General features: G+C 39.5%; 1 protein-coding gene and 1 long non-coding RNA gene across 2 annotated transcripts in view; both read left to right on the forward strand.

Annotated features, from left to right (window-relative positions):
• LOC132512911 (nuclear RNA export factor 3-like) overlaps nt 1-15,097 on the forward strand; it is a 482,492-nt gene that overhangs the window by 155,815 nt on the left and 311,580 nt on the right. The window lies entirely within an intron of this gene.
• Nucleotides 9,846-15,097, forward strand: part of LOC132512915 (uncharacterized) — a 42,512-nt gene continuing 37,260 nt past the window's right edge. The window contains exon 1 of the long non-coding RNA XR_009538397.1: nt 9,846-9,866. This is a non-coding gene — a long non-coding RNA (uncharacterized LOC132512915). The remainder of the gene's footprint in view (nt 9,867-15,097) is intronic.

Below are 15,097 nucleotides of genomic sequence, written 5' to 3' on the forward strand. Positions count from 1 at the left end.
CATATCTTTATTTAAAATAGAGCCTATTATGAAACTTTACGCTGGATTTAGGAAACATCTCCATGTAGTCATAGGATGGAATCTGATACCAAGACCTGATATAGTTGTTATAATTAGGTACAGATGAGCAGATCAACAGTGCAAGATGCAGAACAATTTTATCGAGCCTATCTATGCTCACCTGATGGTGATTGGGGTCAACTTTTTTGACCAAAAGTCCAATTCTGGCCTCTTCATTATCCCTCTTAAGTCAGATTTTGCTCCTGTCAGACCTGATAACTCAAATTAATCATTCTTTCTCTGAGATGATGATCCGGAGTTCCTCAGGACCTTTTGAAAACATTTAGCTACATCAGTGGGGCCCTGTCACCATGCTCTACTATATATCACGGGGGCGGGGAAGAAACTCTATGGTTAAAGATCTGTGTATCTGGGGTCCAGTTTAGGCATTACGTTTATCAGGCACTGTGTTTAGGCAGCATGATAAACCATTTCTCTTGCATGTGATTTGGCAGGATTTCACAGGAACAAATTTTCCTTCTTTTATCTTTTTTGTTTTGAGGTGGCCACTTTGGGAGTTGGTGCCTGTGGTTTTAGGAGGAGGAGTGGCTTTATCTAAGACAGAGAATTGGGAAAGGGGAGCAACAGAACAGTTGTGATGCTGTTTACCTAAAGGTAAATACTCAAATTCTTCTTGTTCTAACACACATATGTACAACTAAACTAGATGTCGTATGTGACTTTACTTTCAGAAAGCAAAGTTGACTTACCTAGCAACAGTACACAGGAGACAGCGTCATATGGGGCTGTATCATTATGGAAACTGCATTCAGAACCTGTTTCTCTTTGTTCCTTTTTGAAATTCGTTAAGATATATGGACGTAAGTTTACTGTCAGTGGTTTTTTTGTTTGTTTTTTTAACATCTTTATTGGAGCACAGTTGCTTTAGAATGGTGTGCCAGCCTCCGCCCTACAACAAGGTGAACCAGCCACACATACAAACACGTTCCCATATCTCCTCCCTCTTTTGTCTCCCTCCCTCCCACCCTCCCTATCCCACCCCTCCAGGCAGTCACAAAGCACGGAGCTGATCTCCCTGTGCTATGTGGCTGCTTCCCACTAGCTAGCTATTTTACGTTTGGTAGTGTATATATGTCCATGCCACTCTCTCACTTTGTCACAGCTTACCCTTCCCCCTCCCCATATCTTCGAGTCCATTCTCTAGTAGGTCTGTGTCTTTATTCTCATCTTACCCGTAGGTCCTTCATGACGTTTTTTTTTTCTTATTTCCATATATATGTGTTAGCATACGGTATTTGTTTTTCTCTTTCTGACTTACTTCACTCTGTATGACAGACTCTAGGTCCATCCACCTCGAAAGAAGAGAAACGGTTGCAGTTACTGTGCTGTGGCGTAGAGTTGAATATCCCTACCCACCAACCATCATGATGTAAAATTCTACAGCCCTAGGTTGAATATAATAGGTCGAATAAGAGGCTTATCCTGTGAGGATTACCATAGCATGGAAATAGGAAATTACATCCACAATTAAAATTTCTTCTGGGCAAAGGATGGAGAGAAGTGAGAAGATAAGGATTCTGTACAGGGTGCTTATTCATAAGCTGTGTCTTTTGTCATGATATGACTCTCCAGTACAATTCGGAAACCCCATCCACGTGAAAACCATTGAAAATAAAATTGTGGTTCATAGATTTTCATAGTCCTAGTCGAGAATGAACTTTTTCCTGGGCTGCTTCTTTTTATCCACTCAAACATTTTTCCATTCAAATCATAGTTCTAGAGTGTGACGTCAGGAAGTTGGCAGAATAGGAGTCTCCAAGTAAACATTTTGCCAAATCAGCCATGGGCGAGAGTGTTTTTGTGGGAGCCCCAGTATCAAGTGAGGAAGCCCCAACACCCTGATCCTTTAAAAAAAAATTCCAAGAACAGACACGTTGAAGAGAGTAGGAAGAACAGCTTCACCCTACCAATATCAAACTTCCCGCAAGGCTACACATATCAATGCCTAGATAGATGCACTAGGCCTGCAATTCCTCCCATGGGAGATAGTGAGAATGTGGTGAGCACCTGAATACCCAGTGGTGCTAGACGCTGCCCAGGAATCCCACTTCTTTCTTGCCCAAACCCAGAACCCAGAGGTGATGAGCATGGCTGAATAGTCTTGGGATAGCAAGGAGAAGGGGAAAGGGCAAAGGCTCACAGCAAACAGGGCACCAAGCTCAACAAAGGGCTGCAGTTTCTACTAACTGCCTCACAGACTGTACCTTACAAACCTCATAGGCCCCATCACCTACAGAAGCCTCAGTTTGCCCACGAGCACATCCAGCACTCTATATGCCGGTCCCCCTCAGAACCGGCATTCCGTGGACACCCCTGCAGAAGGTGCACTCATGCCTCAACAGATCATGCACATGTGCATAAAGAGAACTGGCACCACTCTGCTGGATGGTGAGAACAGACATACCTTAAACACTTCAGGGTACCGAAATGGGGAAAATAAACAGGAGGCTGTCAGCATGTGTCCCGGCTTTGTGCAATTGAGAAAAGGCGTGTATCATCCAAACACTTCCTTCACAAGATGGAGCAAGAGGGGCAGAGCTGGTGAATCCACAGAAAAGGCCTCAGGGGACCCCCAGTATCCCTAGCTTGGCTGAGTGTTGCAGGTGTTTCTCTCCTGATAAAGGTCAGTAAAGGCTGATGGAGGAGATTGCTTCCTTAAATGTGAAGACACCAACACGAGATTTTCAGGGGCAGGAAAAATATAGGAAGCCCAACACCCCACAAATGATACAAGATAATTTCCCAGTAACTGACTCCATAGAAATGGAGGTCCATGAATTGCCTGACAAGGAATTCAACATGATTGTTTTAAAGATGCCCAGCCAGCTACAATACAACTCAATGAAATCAGAAAAGCAATACCTGAACAAAATAAGAAAGTCAACAAGGATAGAGAACTCATGAAAAGGAGCCAAAAGGAAATTATGGAGCTGAAGAATACAATGGATGAATTTAGAAATATAACAGAGAGCTATAACAACAGACTTCATCAAGCAGAAGAAAAAATGTATGAACTCAAAAAGAAGTAATTTGAAGTTATCTAATCAGAGGAGAAAAAAAAAGAATGAAAAATATTGGGGAAAATCTATGGGATTTTTAAAACACCATTAAGTGGACTCATATATGGATGATGGGGACCCTGGAGGAGGAGGAAGGGAGAGAGAGAGAGAGGCGGGGGGATTTTATTTATAGAAATAATGGCTGAAAACCACCCAACTTGTGGGAGCAACATGGACCCCCAAGTTCACGAAACTCAAAAGTCCTCGAACAGTTTCATCTCATAGGAGGTTATATGAAGACACATTATAATAAAAATATCAAAGACAAGGAAAGAATTGTTTTTCTTTTCTTAACTGTCTTTATATTTTACTTATTTATTTTGAATACTTACAACAATCTAGAATTTTTCTCATTTCTATTAAAAGTTAATTTTTATTGGAGTATAGTTGCTTTACAATATTGTGTTAATTTCTGCTCAACAGCAAAGTGAATCAGCCATATATATATATATATATATATATATATATATATATATATATATATATATATACACACACATACATATATCCCCTCTCTTGTGGATGTCTTTCCTATTTGGGTCACCACAGAGCATTGAGTAGAGTTCCCTGAGCTATACAGTAGGTTCTCATTCGTTATCTAATTTATATATAGTAGTGTATATATGTCAATCCCAATCTCCCATTTCAACCCACCCCCCCTTCCCACCCTGGTATCCATGACTGTCCTCTACATCCGTGTCTCTATTTCTGCTTTGCAAATAAGTTCATCTGTATCATTTTTCTAGATTCCACATATAAGGTATATATTATGATATTTGTTTTTCTCTTTCTGAATTACTTCACTCTGTATGACAGTCTCTAGGTCCATCCACATCTGTGCAAATGGCACAATTTCATTCCTTTTTATGTCTGAGTAATGTTCTATTGTATATGTGTACCACACCTTCTTTATCCATTCTTCTGTTGATGGACATTTAGGTTGCTTCCATGTCCTGGCTCTTGTAAATAGTGCTACAATGAACATTGGGGTGCATGTACTTTTTGAATTATGGTTTTCTCAGGGTATATGCCCAGGTGTGGTGTTGCTGGGTCATATGGTAGTTCTGTTTTTAATTTTTTAAGGAACCTCCATACTTTTCTCCATAGTGGCTGTATCAATTTTCATTCCCACCAACAGTGTAAGAGGGTTTCCTTTTCAAGGAGAGAATTGTAAAGTCTGTAAGAGAAATGCCACTTGTCATATACAAGGGAACAGCATAAGGCTATCAGATTTCTGAAAAGAAACCTTGCAGTCCAGGAAAGAGTGGGATTATATATTCAAAGTGCTGAAAGAAAACCGACAACCAAGAATACTCTATTCAGAAAAGCCGTCCTTCAGAAATGAAAGATAGATGATGACATTCCCAGACAAGCAAACGCTGAGGGAGTTATTCACCACTTGACCTGCCTTACAAAAATGCTAAAGGGAGTTCTTTGAGTGAAAACAAAAAATTAACAACATGAAAACCTACGAAAGCATAACTCATACGTAAAAGTAAGCATATAGTCAAATTCAGAAACTCCAACATTGTAATGGTGGTGGATAAAACACTTTTAACTTTAGTATAAAAACGGAAAGACAAAAGTATTAAAAATAAATACAGTTGCACTAATTCATTAGTGCTCACAATATAAAAGATACAAACTGGGACAACAATAACATAAAATGAGGTGGGAAGAGGTAGAAGTGTAGCGATTTTGCATATGATCAAAGTTAAGCTGTTATCATCTTAAAGCAGACTGGCATAACTAAAGATGTTTTATGTAAGCATGGTGCTAACCACCATGGTTAATTAGTTTTCTTTTTTTTTTTTGGTAAGTCTTTGAAATGCAGTGCATTATCTCAATATGTAAGCAATATGAACATATTATTAAATAATTTTGCATCCTTTCTCTTCTTTTAATTGGAATATGGTTGATTTACAATACTATATTAGTTTTAGGTGTACAGCAGAGTGATCCAGCATTTTTTCAGATTATACTCCACTACAAGTTATTATCAGATAATGCCTATAATTCCCTGTGCTATACAGTATATCATTGTTGCTTTCCCATTTTATACATAGTAGTTGTATCTCTTAATCCCATGCCCCTAATTTGATTTGTCCCTCCTACCTTCCCTCTCCCTTTTGGTAACCAAAAATTTGTTTTCTATATCTGCGAGTCTGTTTCCATTGTGCATATGCATTCACTTGTATTAGTTTTTAGATTCCACATACAAGTGGTATCGTACAGTATTTGTCTTTCTATATCTGACATTTCACTAAGCATAATATTGTCTAGGTCCATCCATATTGCAGCAAATAGCAGAATTTCATTCTTTTTATGGCTGAGTAATATTCCATTGTGTGTGTATATATGCCATATTTTTCTATCAATTTGTCTGTTGATGGGCACTTGGGTTGCTTCCATATCTTTGTTATTGTAAATAGTGTTGCTATGAACCTTTCAAATCAATGCTTTTGTTATTTTTCTGTAAATGTATCCAGGAGTGGAATTGCTGGATCATATGGTAGTTTTATTTTTAGTTTTTAAGGGAGCTCCATATTGTTTTCCATAGTGGCTGCACCAATTTACATTCCCACCAACAGCATACAAAGATTCCCTTTTCTCCACATTCTCTCCAATATTTGTTATTTGTAGACTTTTTGATGATTGCCATTCTGACAGGTGCGAGGTGATATGTCATTGTTGTTGTGATTTGCATTTCTCTAAATATGAGCGATGCTGAGCATCTTTTCATGTGCCTGTTAACCACGTGTACATCTTCTTTGGAAAAATGTCTATTCAGGTCTTCTGCCCATTTATCATTGGGTTGTTTGTTGTTTTGACATTGAGTTCTATGAGCTGTTTATATATTTTGGATATTAACCCCTTGTTGGTCACATCATTTGCAAATATTTTTTTCCCAATCCTTGGGTTTTCTTTTCATTTTTGTTGATGGTTTCCTTTCCTGTGCAAATGCTTTTAAGTTTAATTAGTTCTCATTAGATTATTTTTGTTTTTATTCCTTTTGCTTTAGGAGATTTATCCAAAGGAATATTGGTATGATTTTTATCAAAGAGTGTTCTGCTTATGTTCTCTTCTAGGAGTTTTATATTTTGAGGTCTTTCATTTAGGTGTTTAAACCATTTTATTTTTGTGTATGGTGTGAGGGAATGTTCTAATCTTTGTTTTACATGTAGATGACCAGTTTTCCCAACACCACTGATTGAAGAAACTGCCTTTTCTCCATTGTATATTCTTGCCTCCTTTTCTGTAGATTAATTGACCATACGTGCATGGGTTTATTTCTGGACTGTCTATTCTATTCCATTGATCGATGTGTCTGTTTTTGCGCCAGGCCCATGCTGTTTTGATTAGCTTTGTTTCATAGTCCGAAGTCTGGGAGGGTTATATCTCCAGCTTCATTCCTTTTTTTTCTCAAGATTGCTTTGGCAATTTGGGGTCTTTTGTGGTTCCATATGAATTTTTGGATTCTTGGTTCTAGTTCTGTGAAAAATGGCATGGATATATGATAGTGATTGCATTAAATCTGTAGATTACTTTGGGAAGTATGGACATTTTAACAATATTAATTCTTCCAATCCCACAGCATGGGATATCTTTCCATTTCTTTGTTCATCTTCAGTTTCCTGCATCAGTGTTTCATAGTTTTCAGATAGGGCTTTCACGTCCCTGGTTAGGTTTACTCCTAGGTGTTTTATTCTTTTCAATGTGATTTTAAACTGAGTTTAGACTTGAGGATATGGGGAGGGGGAAGGGTAAACTGTGACACCACATAGCACAGGGAGATCAGCTCGGTGCCTGGTGACCACCTAGAAGGGTGGGATAGGGAGGGTGGGATAGGGAGGATAGGGAGATGCAAGAGGGAAGAGATATGGGAACATATGTATATGTATAACGGATTCACTTTGTTAGAAAGCAGAAAGTAACACACCATTGTAAAGCAATTATACTCCAATAAAAATGAAAAAGAAAAACTTTCATTTTGTGATATTTCATTATTAGTGTATAGAAATGCAACAGATTTCTGTATGTTAATCTTGGATCCTGAAAGTTTGCTTAATTCATTCATTAGTTCTAATAGTTTTTGAGTGGAGGCTTTAGAACTTTCTATACAAAGTATCATGTCATCCGCAAAGAGTAACGGTTTTACCTTGTCCCTTCCAGTGTGGGTACCTTTTATTTCTTTTTTCATCTGATTGCTGTGGTTAGGACTTCCAATACTATGTTAAATATAAGTGGTGAGAGTGGGCATCCTTACTTTGTTCCTGAATTTAGTGGAAAGTCTTTCAGCTTTTCGCCATTCACTATGATGTTGGCTGTGGGTTTGTCGTAAATGCCCTTATCATGTTGGGACATGTTCCCTCTATACACACTTTGTTGAGAGTTGTTGTCATGAATGGATGTTCAATTGTGTCAAAAGAGTTTCCTGCATCTATTGAGATAATCATGTGATTTTTATCTTTCATTTTGTTGATGTGGTGTCTCACACTGATTGATTGGCAAATGTTGAATCATCCTTGTGACCCTGGAATAAATCCTACGTGATTTATGGTGTATGGTCCTTTTGATATATTGTTGGATTTGTTTTGCTAATATTTTGTCCAGGACCTTTTCATTTGTATTAATCGAAGATATTGCCCTCTCATTTCCTTTTTCTGTAGTGTCTTTGTCTGGCTTTGGTGTCAGGGTATTGGTGGCCTTGTTGCATTCTTATTTTATGATGTCTTTGAAATGCCATGTGTTATCATTTCAACAAAGCAACAACATATACAATTCATTTAACACGTTTATCTTTCTAAGTCAGAAATGCAGTAGCAAAATGGAGGTAACAACAAGTCATTAACTATTTTTATTAATTATTAATTAAGTTTTACATTATTTTCTCTGTTTTTGAAATGCAGTTTATCACTTCAACATGTAAGCAATAAGAAAAAATAATTGTAAAAAATTTTTTACTGAGTCTTTAAAATGTGTGTGTTTTCATTTCAACAAGGAAACACTATACAGAAAATACTGATTATTTTTTCCATTCTTTTCTGTTATCGTTGACATTTTCTATGTTACCATTTCAACATATAAACAGTAGGAACAACCTATTAATTAACTTTATTTTCTCTCAATTAGTCTTTGGAATGCAATGTTTTATCACGTTGATATGTAAACATATAAACACGTAATTATTATAACATTTTTCTTACTAAGTCTTTGAAATACAATGCTATCATTCTAACATGTAAGTATATAAAGAATTTAATTTACATTCTTTTATCTTTACTGTCTTTGATATGGAGTATGTTATCATTTCATCATGTAAACAATACACGTAAATTATCAATTAGTTATTCTACATCCTTTATTTCTTACTAACTCTTGGATACACAGAGTGCATTCAACACCTAGGGTACATCGTATTTGAGATTAGCCAAATTTCTAGAGTTCAGAAGCCACATATGGTTAGTGGGCACCATACTGAGCAGTGCAACTCTAGTGGAGGGGCAGAGGGAGCAAATACATATGCAATATGCAACAATGTGTACCATGAAGGAAATATACATGGTACCTTAAGCAAAAGCAGCAGCAGAATAAATCTGCTTAAATGGGGAAGTAAGAGAAAACCTATCTGAGGAGGTAACATTTAAGCCATGACCTGAGGCCTGAGCAGCTACCCAACAGCATAAAAAGACCAATGTCATTTGAGCAGACTATGTGAGGGGAAAAAGTGAGAAAAATACTGTGTTATGGGGGAATAAATAATTTCCCAAGTCTTCCAAGAAAGAGTAGAGAAACTGATAAATCATAGGAATGTCTACACTCTGAGTGAGATCAGGGACTTTATCTTTCTTAGCACCTGGAAAAGTACCTAAATCATAACAGATACTTGGTGAATGTGTGTGGAATAAGGAATAACTGAGCCAGGGGTCTGAGACCTGGGAAATTAGGCAGCAATATGCTGATGCAAATACCAGTAGGTAGTGGGCATAGTTTGTCTCCTTTTAGTTGCATACGGTTTCTCATAAGCCACCTGAGGAAATCAGAAATACAAGAAGTTTGCAGGTCCCTAGAGGGTAAAATTATTCAACAACTACCACCTCTAGGAAGAGTTTCAATTGATCTGACTTGTGTCAAGTGCCCATAAATGGATAAGTGAACCAATCAGTGTGGATAAGGAAATGATGTACCATGACTGGGTCAGCTTACGTCACATACCCAACACTGTGGATAGTAACCAGAAAATGTAGAGGGCAGTGGGCAAGAGATCCAGCGGACATTTCAAATTCCTCTATTTCCTTTTTAAAGTTCCTCTTTTATAGAGATCAGTTTACATATCCAGTGTTCCTAACCCCAGTTTCCTAGAACAGTAGAACTTTATATATGTGTCTCTACAAACTTGGGTTTCAGGCAAAAAAAAAAAAAAGTGAACACTTTCATGACCACACATCAGTGTTGAAACACCTCCCTGTGCTGTGGAAATCACTCTGAACAACTGACCCATTTCATGTCGTTCCTCTGTGCCCCGTGCAGCATCGCTTCCAACTGAGCCTGAACTTCAGCAAGTTTCTGTCGGTCCAAACGGTCATGAAAAATCCATTCCTCGTAGCAATGGACAGGGACAGGATAAATCACATGCTTCAGCTTCATCAAGGAAGTCAAGTGCTGCAGAAGGCTCTTGAGCACAGGCATTGTAATGGGATTGAAGGCAAAGCTAAGGACACGGAGGTGAGTACAGTGGCTCAGGGCTGGGATGACGGCAGAGAGAGTAGAATCAGTTATCATACAATTGTTTATCACCAGATGTTGCAGGGTGCTTGAGACCTTCTCCAGCAGAGCCTGGAAGGGCTCATAAACTTCTGAGAAGATGTGGTTGTTACTGAGACTCAATACCCTTAGGTGGGTGGCCTGAGAGCTCTGGGACAGGACAGTGACATCTCTGTGAGAAAGCTGACAGTGAGGGAGATACAGTGAATCCAACTGAGGTGGCACAACTCTACAGAGAGAAAAATGTAAGGTTATTTCAGAAGAATGAGGGCAATGAGCCCCAAATTTTAGGTACCTAAGGCTCTAGAAAAAACTACTGTGTTCATGGTTTGCAATAAGTGGTTAACAATGTGGACTTTGGGATCAGACTTTATAGATTTGTGACCCTGAGAAAGTTACTTTACCACTCTGAGGTACAGGGTTTTAATCTTGAAAACGTGCACAGCAGTCATTATTATACAGAACTGCGGGAAAGATTAAGTGAAGAAATTGCATGCACTTAGTATATACGACATAATCAGTGTTGGATCTGATTCACTTATTTGGCGAGGATGGGTCTGGGAAAACAGCCAACTGAGGGTTTCCTTTGACTAGTACCAGATGACAAGCTCTCCATTCAGGGTGTAAGCCTGGGGGGAAATACAGGAGCAATATTATCTGGCAGTGTTAACTATTGGGGCCCATCCATGGACATGTGCATTAGTCCTATAGCTTAATGCTTCTCCATCTGAATGCCTCCCCTTCCTCTCTAGAGATCTGTAAAGTCCAATAGGAGAAGGACTAAGTCTTTTTCACCAATATATTTACAGACTTCTTTTAGGATCTGCCCACGGTCACTGAATGAATGAATGAATGAATGAGCACAGCTTCCTTTTCTAACCTCATCTGCTGCTCAGCATAAGGTACCCCTCTCTCCCCCAGCTATGTTCAAACTCCCAGCAGTGCCTATGCTGAGGCAAAGAGAGAAATGGGTTACAAGGAGCTTAGGAAGATCCAAGCATGGTCTCTTCTGTGTTAACAATGAGGTGATCAGGGAACCCAGGTTCCTCCCCACCCCCTCACCTGAGCAGTTTGTGCAGTTGATCTGTGAGGCAGAAGAAAGACAAGCTGAGCTCCTGGAGATGGTCCAGCCGCCCAAGGCAGAGGAGAAAAGATCTGAATTTCCTTCTATTATAAGTTTTAAAGGGGATGTTACACAGAGTAAGGCTGTTCAGGTGGATCACCTGAGCCAAAAGGGTGATGACTTCACTCAGATTAGCCTGATCCACTTCCAGGTTCTCAATGCACCCCAGATCCAGAAACTGCAGGATACTTTTGTGCCCAGACATTCTATCGATTTGCAAATCTCTGCAGCAGACGTGCAAGGACCCAACATTCTGCTGAATCTTACTACAAAGGAAAGAGAGGAATTGTTCTGTCCTCAAGGTACTATTGAGGGAAATATCCACTAGTAATTCCATGGGTTCCTGAGCTGACTGAGGCTCAGACCCAGAATTACCAATCCTGAGGCACCTGACTCTATGCTGAGCTTCTATCTTAAGGATAGAGTGCTGAGAGTAAATGCATGACTGAAAACAGAAAGGGAATGCGGTCCCAATCTCAGAGCATATTGTCTTACAGACCAGATCACTCCTTAAATCTAGGATCCTCAGTTTGGGCCCCCTGTAAGGAAAGGAAGAGACAGAACACATGAGAGATAGCTGATTTTAATATAACCCAGCAAGATCAATGATGAGAAGCAGGGACAGAACACTTTAACCCTGGTTTTCACTTCATTGCCATTCACCAAGAAGTTCTTTCCACACAAATGCAGCATCTTTCATCCTTTCCCCACCCCCCCTTCACCTCCGGTCTTTCCCTGTCTCAATGGCCATACTCCACTTCTGTGTAATCGCACTCAAATCCATTCATAGTATCCTCAAACACCTCTACTCTATAATCAACTCTATAAGGCAATAGAGTCCCGAAGGACCGACAGCTCTGCAAAGACTGCAGTATTCACCACTGGCTACTATTGGGAGACTGTTAGGTATTCCCCTGCCCCAGGCTACAGCATACACTCCTGCTGACTCCCTGTGTCTCTACTGGTCATAGTCTTACCAAGAGGAAGAGTTCTGGGCAGGGAGGATCTGCAGACCATCAATCATGGCTTCCAAGATGTCATAGTATGATTCCCGTGTGGTCAATGACCCAATATGGAGACAGCGAAAAGGCCAAACCTTCACCATTGCCTTTAGGATCGTCTTATGCCCACCCAAGAAGGCAGCGTTGAACAATGGAACAAAGAGGTCTCTTGGGATTTCGTCCAGGGCATGGATAGCTGCAGGCTCATTATTCAGCAGACTCTTTGCAGCAAGCTCAAGGAGGGTGACTGTGGTCTTTTGGTCCATCTTCAAAAACCTGCTTCAGAGTGGAGAATTTTTAGAAATCCTGAGAAGGTATCTATAGTCACTTGTTTGCTTCCAGGGTTAGCTGTGGACAAAATACTTATTGAATAAGTATGTGGTGAACCATAGGGCCAACTCAAGTGACCACTACTATAGGAATAGAATGAAAATGGACTTGTGTGCACGCATGCATGCACACACACACACACACACAGACACACACTTCCATGAGATAAAATGCCATTAGAAATCAGAGGTAAGTTAGCAGAAGACAATGCTGACCACCTAGCTGCCTTCCTCAAATTATTTCCTCCTGAGGAGCTTCCAGATGGCAGAAGAGTAAGAAGTGGAGATCACCTTCCTGCCCACAAATACATCAGAAATACATCTACATGTGGAACAACTCCTACAGAACACCTACTGAATGCTGCCAGAAGTCCTCAGACCTCCCAAAAGGCAAGAAACTCCCCAAGGACCTGGGTAGGGTAAAAGAAAAAATAAAAAACAGAGACAAAAGGATAGGGATGGGACCTGCAGCAGTGGGAGGGAGCTGTGAAGAAGGAAAGGTTTCCACACACTAGGAAGCCCCTTCGTGGGCAGACTGCAGGTGGTGGCGGGGGGAAGCTTTGGAGCCGCAGAGGAGAGCGCAGCAACAGGGGTGTGGAGGGCAAAGTGGAGAGATTCCCACACAGGGGATCGGTGCTGACCAGCACTCACCAGCCTGAGAGGCTTGTCTGCTCACCCGCCGAGGTGGGCGGAGCCTGGGACCTGAGGCTCGGGCTTCAGAGGTCAGATACCAGGGAAAAGACTGGGGTTGGCTACATGAACACAGCCTGAAGGGGGCTAGTGTGCCACGGCTAGCAGAGAGGGACTCCAGGAAAAAGTCTGGAGCTGCCAAAGAGACAAGAGACTTTTTCTTGCCTCTCTGTTTCCTGGTGCACCAGGAGAGGGGATTAAGAGCGCTGCTTAAAGGAGCTCCAGAGAAGGATGTGAGGAAATAGTTAATCAAGTGCAGGAAGCACAGAGAGTCCCATAGAGGATAAATCCAAGGAGAAACACGCCAAGACACATATTAATCAAACTATCAAAAATTAAACACAAAGAAAAAATATTAAAAGCAGCAAGGGAAAAACGACAAGTAACACATAAGGGAATCCCCATAAGATAACCAGCTGATCTTTCAACAGAAACTCTGAAAGACAGAAGGGACTGGCAGGACATATTTAAAGGGATGAAAGAAAAAACCTACAACCAAGATTACTCTAACCAACAAGGATCTCATTCAGATGTGAAGGAGAAATTAAAAGCTTTACAGACAAGCAAAAGCTAAGAGAATTCAGCACCACCAAACAGCTTTACAACAAATGCTAAAGGAACTTCTCTGGGCAAGAAACACAAGAGAGGGAAAAGACCTACAATAAAAAAAAACCCAAAACAATTAACAAAATGGTAACAGGAACATACATATCGATAATTACCTTAAATGTAAATGGATTAAATGCTCCAACCAAAAGACATAGATTGGCTGAATGGATGTAAAAACAAGACCCATATATATGCTGTCTACAAGAGACCCTCTTCAGACCTAGGGACACATACAGACTGAAAGTGAGAGGATGGAAAAAGATACTCCATGCAAATGTAAATCAAAAGAAAGCTGGAGTAGCAATTCTCATATCAGACAAAATAGACTTTAAAACAGACTATTACAAGAGACAAAGAAGGACACTACATAATGATCAAGGGATCTCTCCAAGAAGAAGATATAACAATTGTAAATATTTACGCACCCAACATAGGAGCACCTCACTACATAAGTCAAATACTAACAGCCATAAAAGGGGAAATCAACAGTAACCCAATCATAGTAGGGGACTTTAACACCCCACTTTCACCAATAGACAGATCATCCAAAATGAAAATAAATAAAGAAAAACAAGCTTTAAATGATATATTAAACAAGATGGACTTAATTGATATTTATAGGACATCCCATCCAAAAACAACAGAATACACATTCTTCTCAAGTGCTCAAGGAAAATTCTCCAGGATAGATCATATCTTGGGTCACAAATCAAGCCTTGGTAACTTTAAGAAATTTAAAATCGTATCAAGTATCTTTTCTGACCACAATGCTATGAGACTAGATAGCAATTACAGAAAAAAATGTGTAAGAAATACAAACACATGGAGGCTAAACAATACACTACTAAATAACCAAGAGATCACTGAAGAAATCAAAGAGGAAATCAAAAATTACCTAGAAACAAATGACAATGGAGACACGACGACCCAAACCTATGGGATGCAGCATAAGCAGTTCTAGGAGGGAAGCTTATAGCAATACAATCCTACCTCAAGAAACAAGAAACATCTCAAATAAACAACCTAACCTTACACATAAAGCAATAGAAAAAGAATAACAAAAAAATCCCCACAATTAGCAGAAGGAAATAAATCATAAAAATCAGATCAGAAATAAATGAAAAAGAAATGAAGGAAACGATAGCAAAGATCAATAAAACTAAAAGCTGATTCTTTGAGAAGATAAACAAAATTGATAAACCATTAGCCAGACCCATCAAGAAAAAAATGGGAGAAGACTCAAATCAATAGAATTAGAAATGAAAAAGAAGTAACAACTGACACTGCAGAAATACAAAGGATCATCAGAGATTACTACAAGCAACTCTATGCCAATAAAATGGACCTGGAAGAAATGGACAAATTCTTAGAAATGCACAACGTTCTGAGACTGAACCAGGAAGAAATAGAAAATATGAACAAACCAATCACAAGCACTGA

Source organism: Lagenorhynchus albirostris, chromosome X (assembly GCF_949774975.1).
Source record: "Lagenorhynchus albirostris chromosome X, mLagAlb1.1, whole genome shotgun sequence".
Taxonomy (NCBI): Eukaryota; Metazoa; Chordata; class Mammalia; order Artiodactyla; family Delphinidae; genus Lagenorhynchus; species Lagenorhynchus albirostris.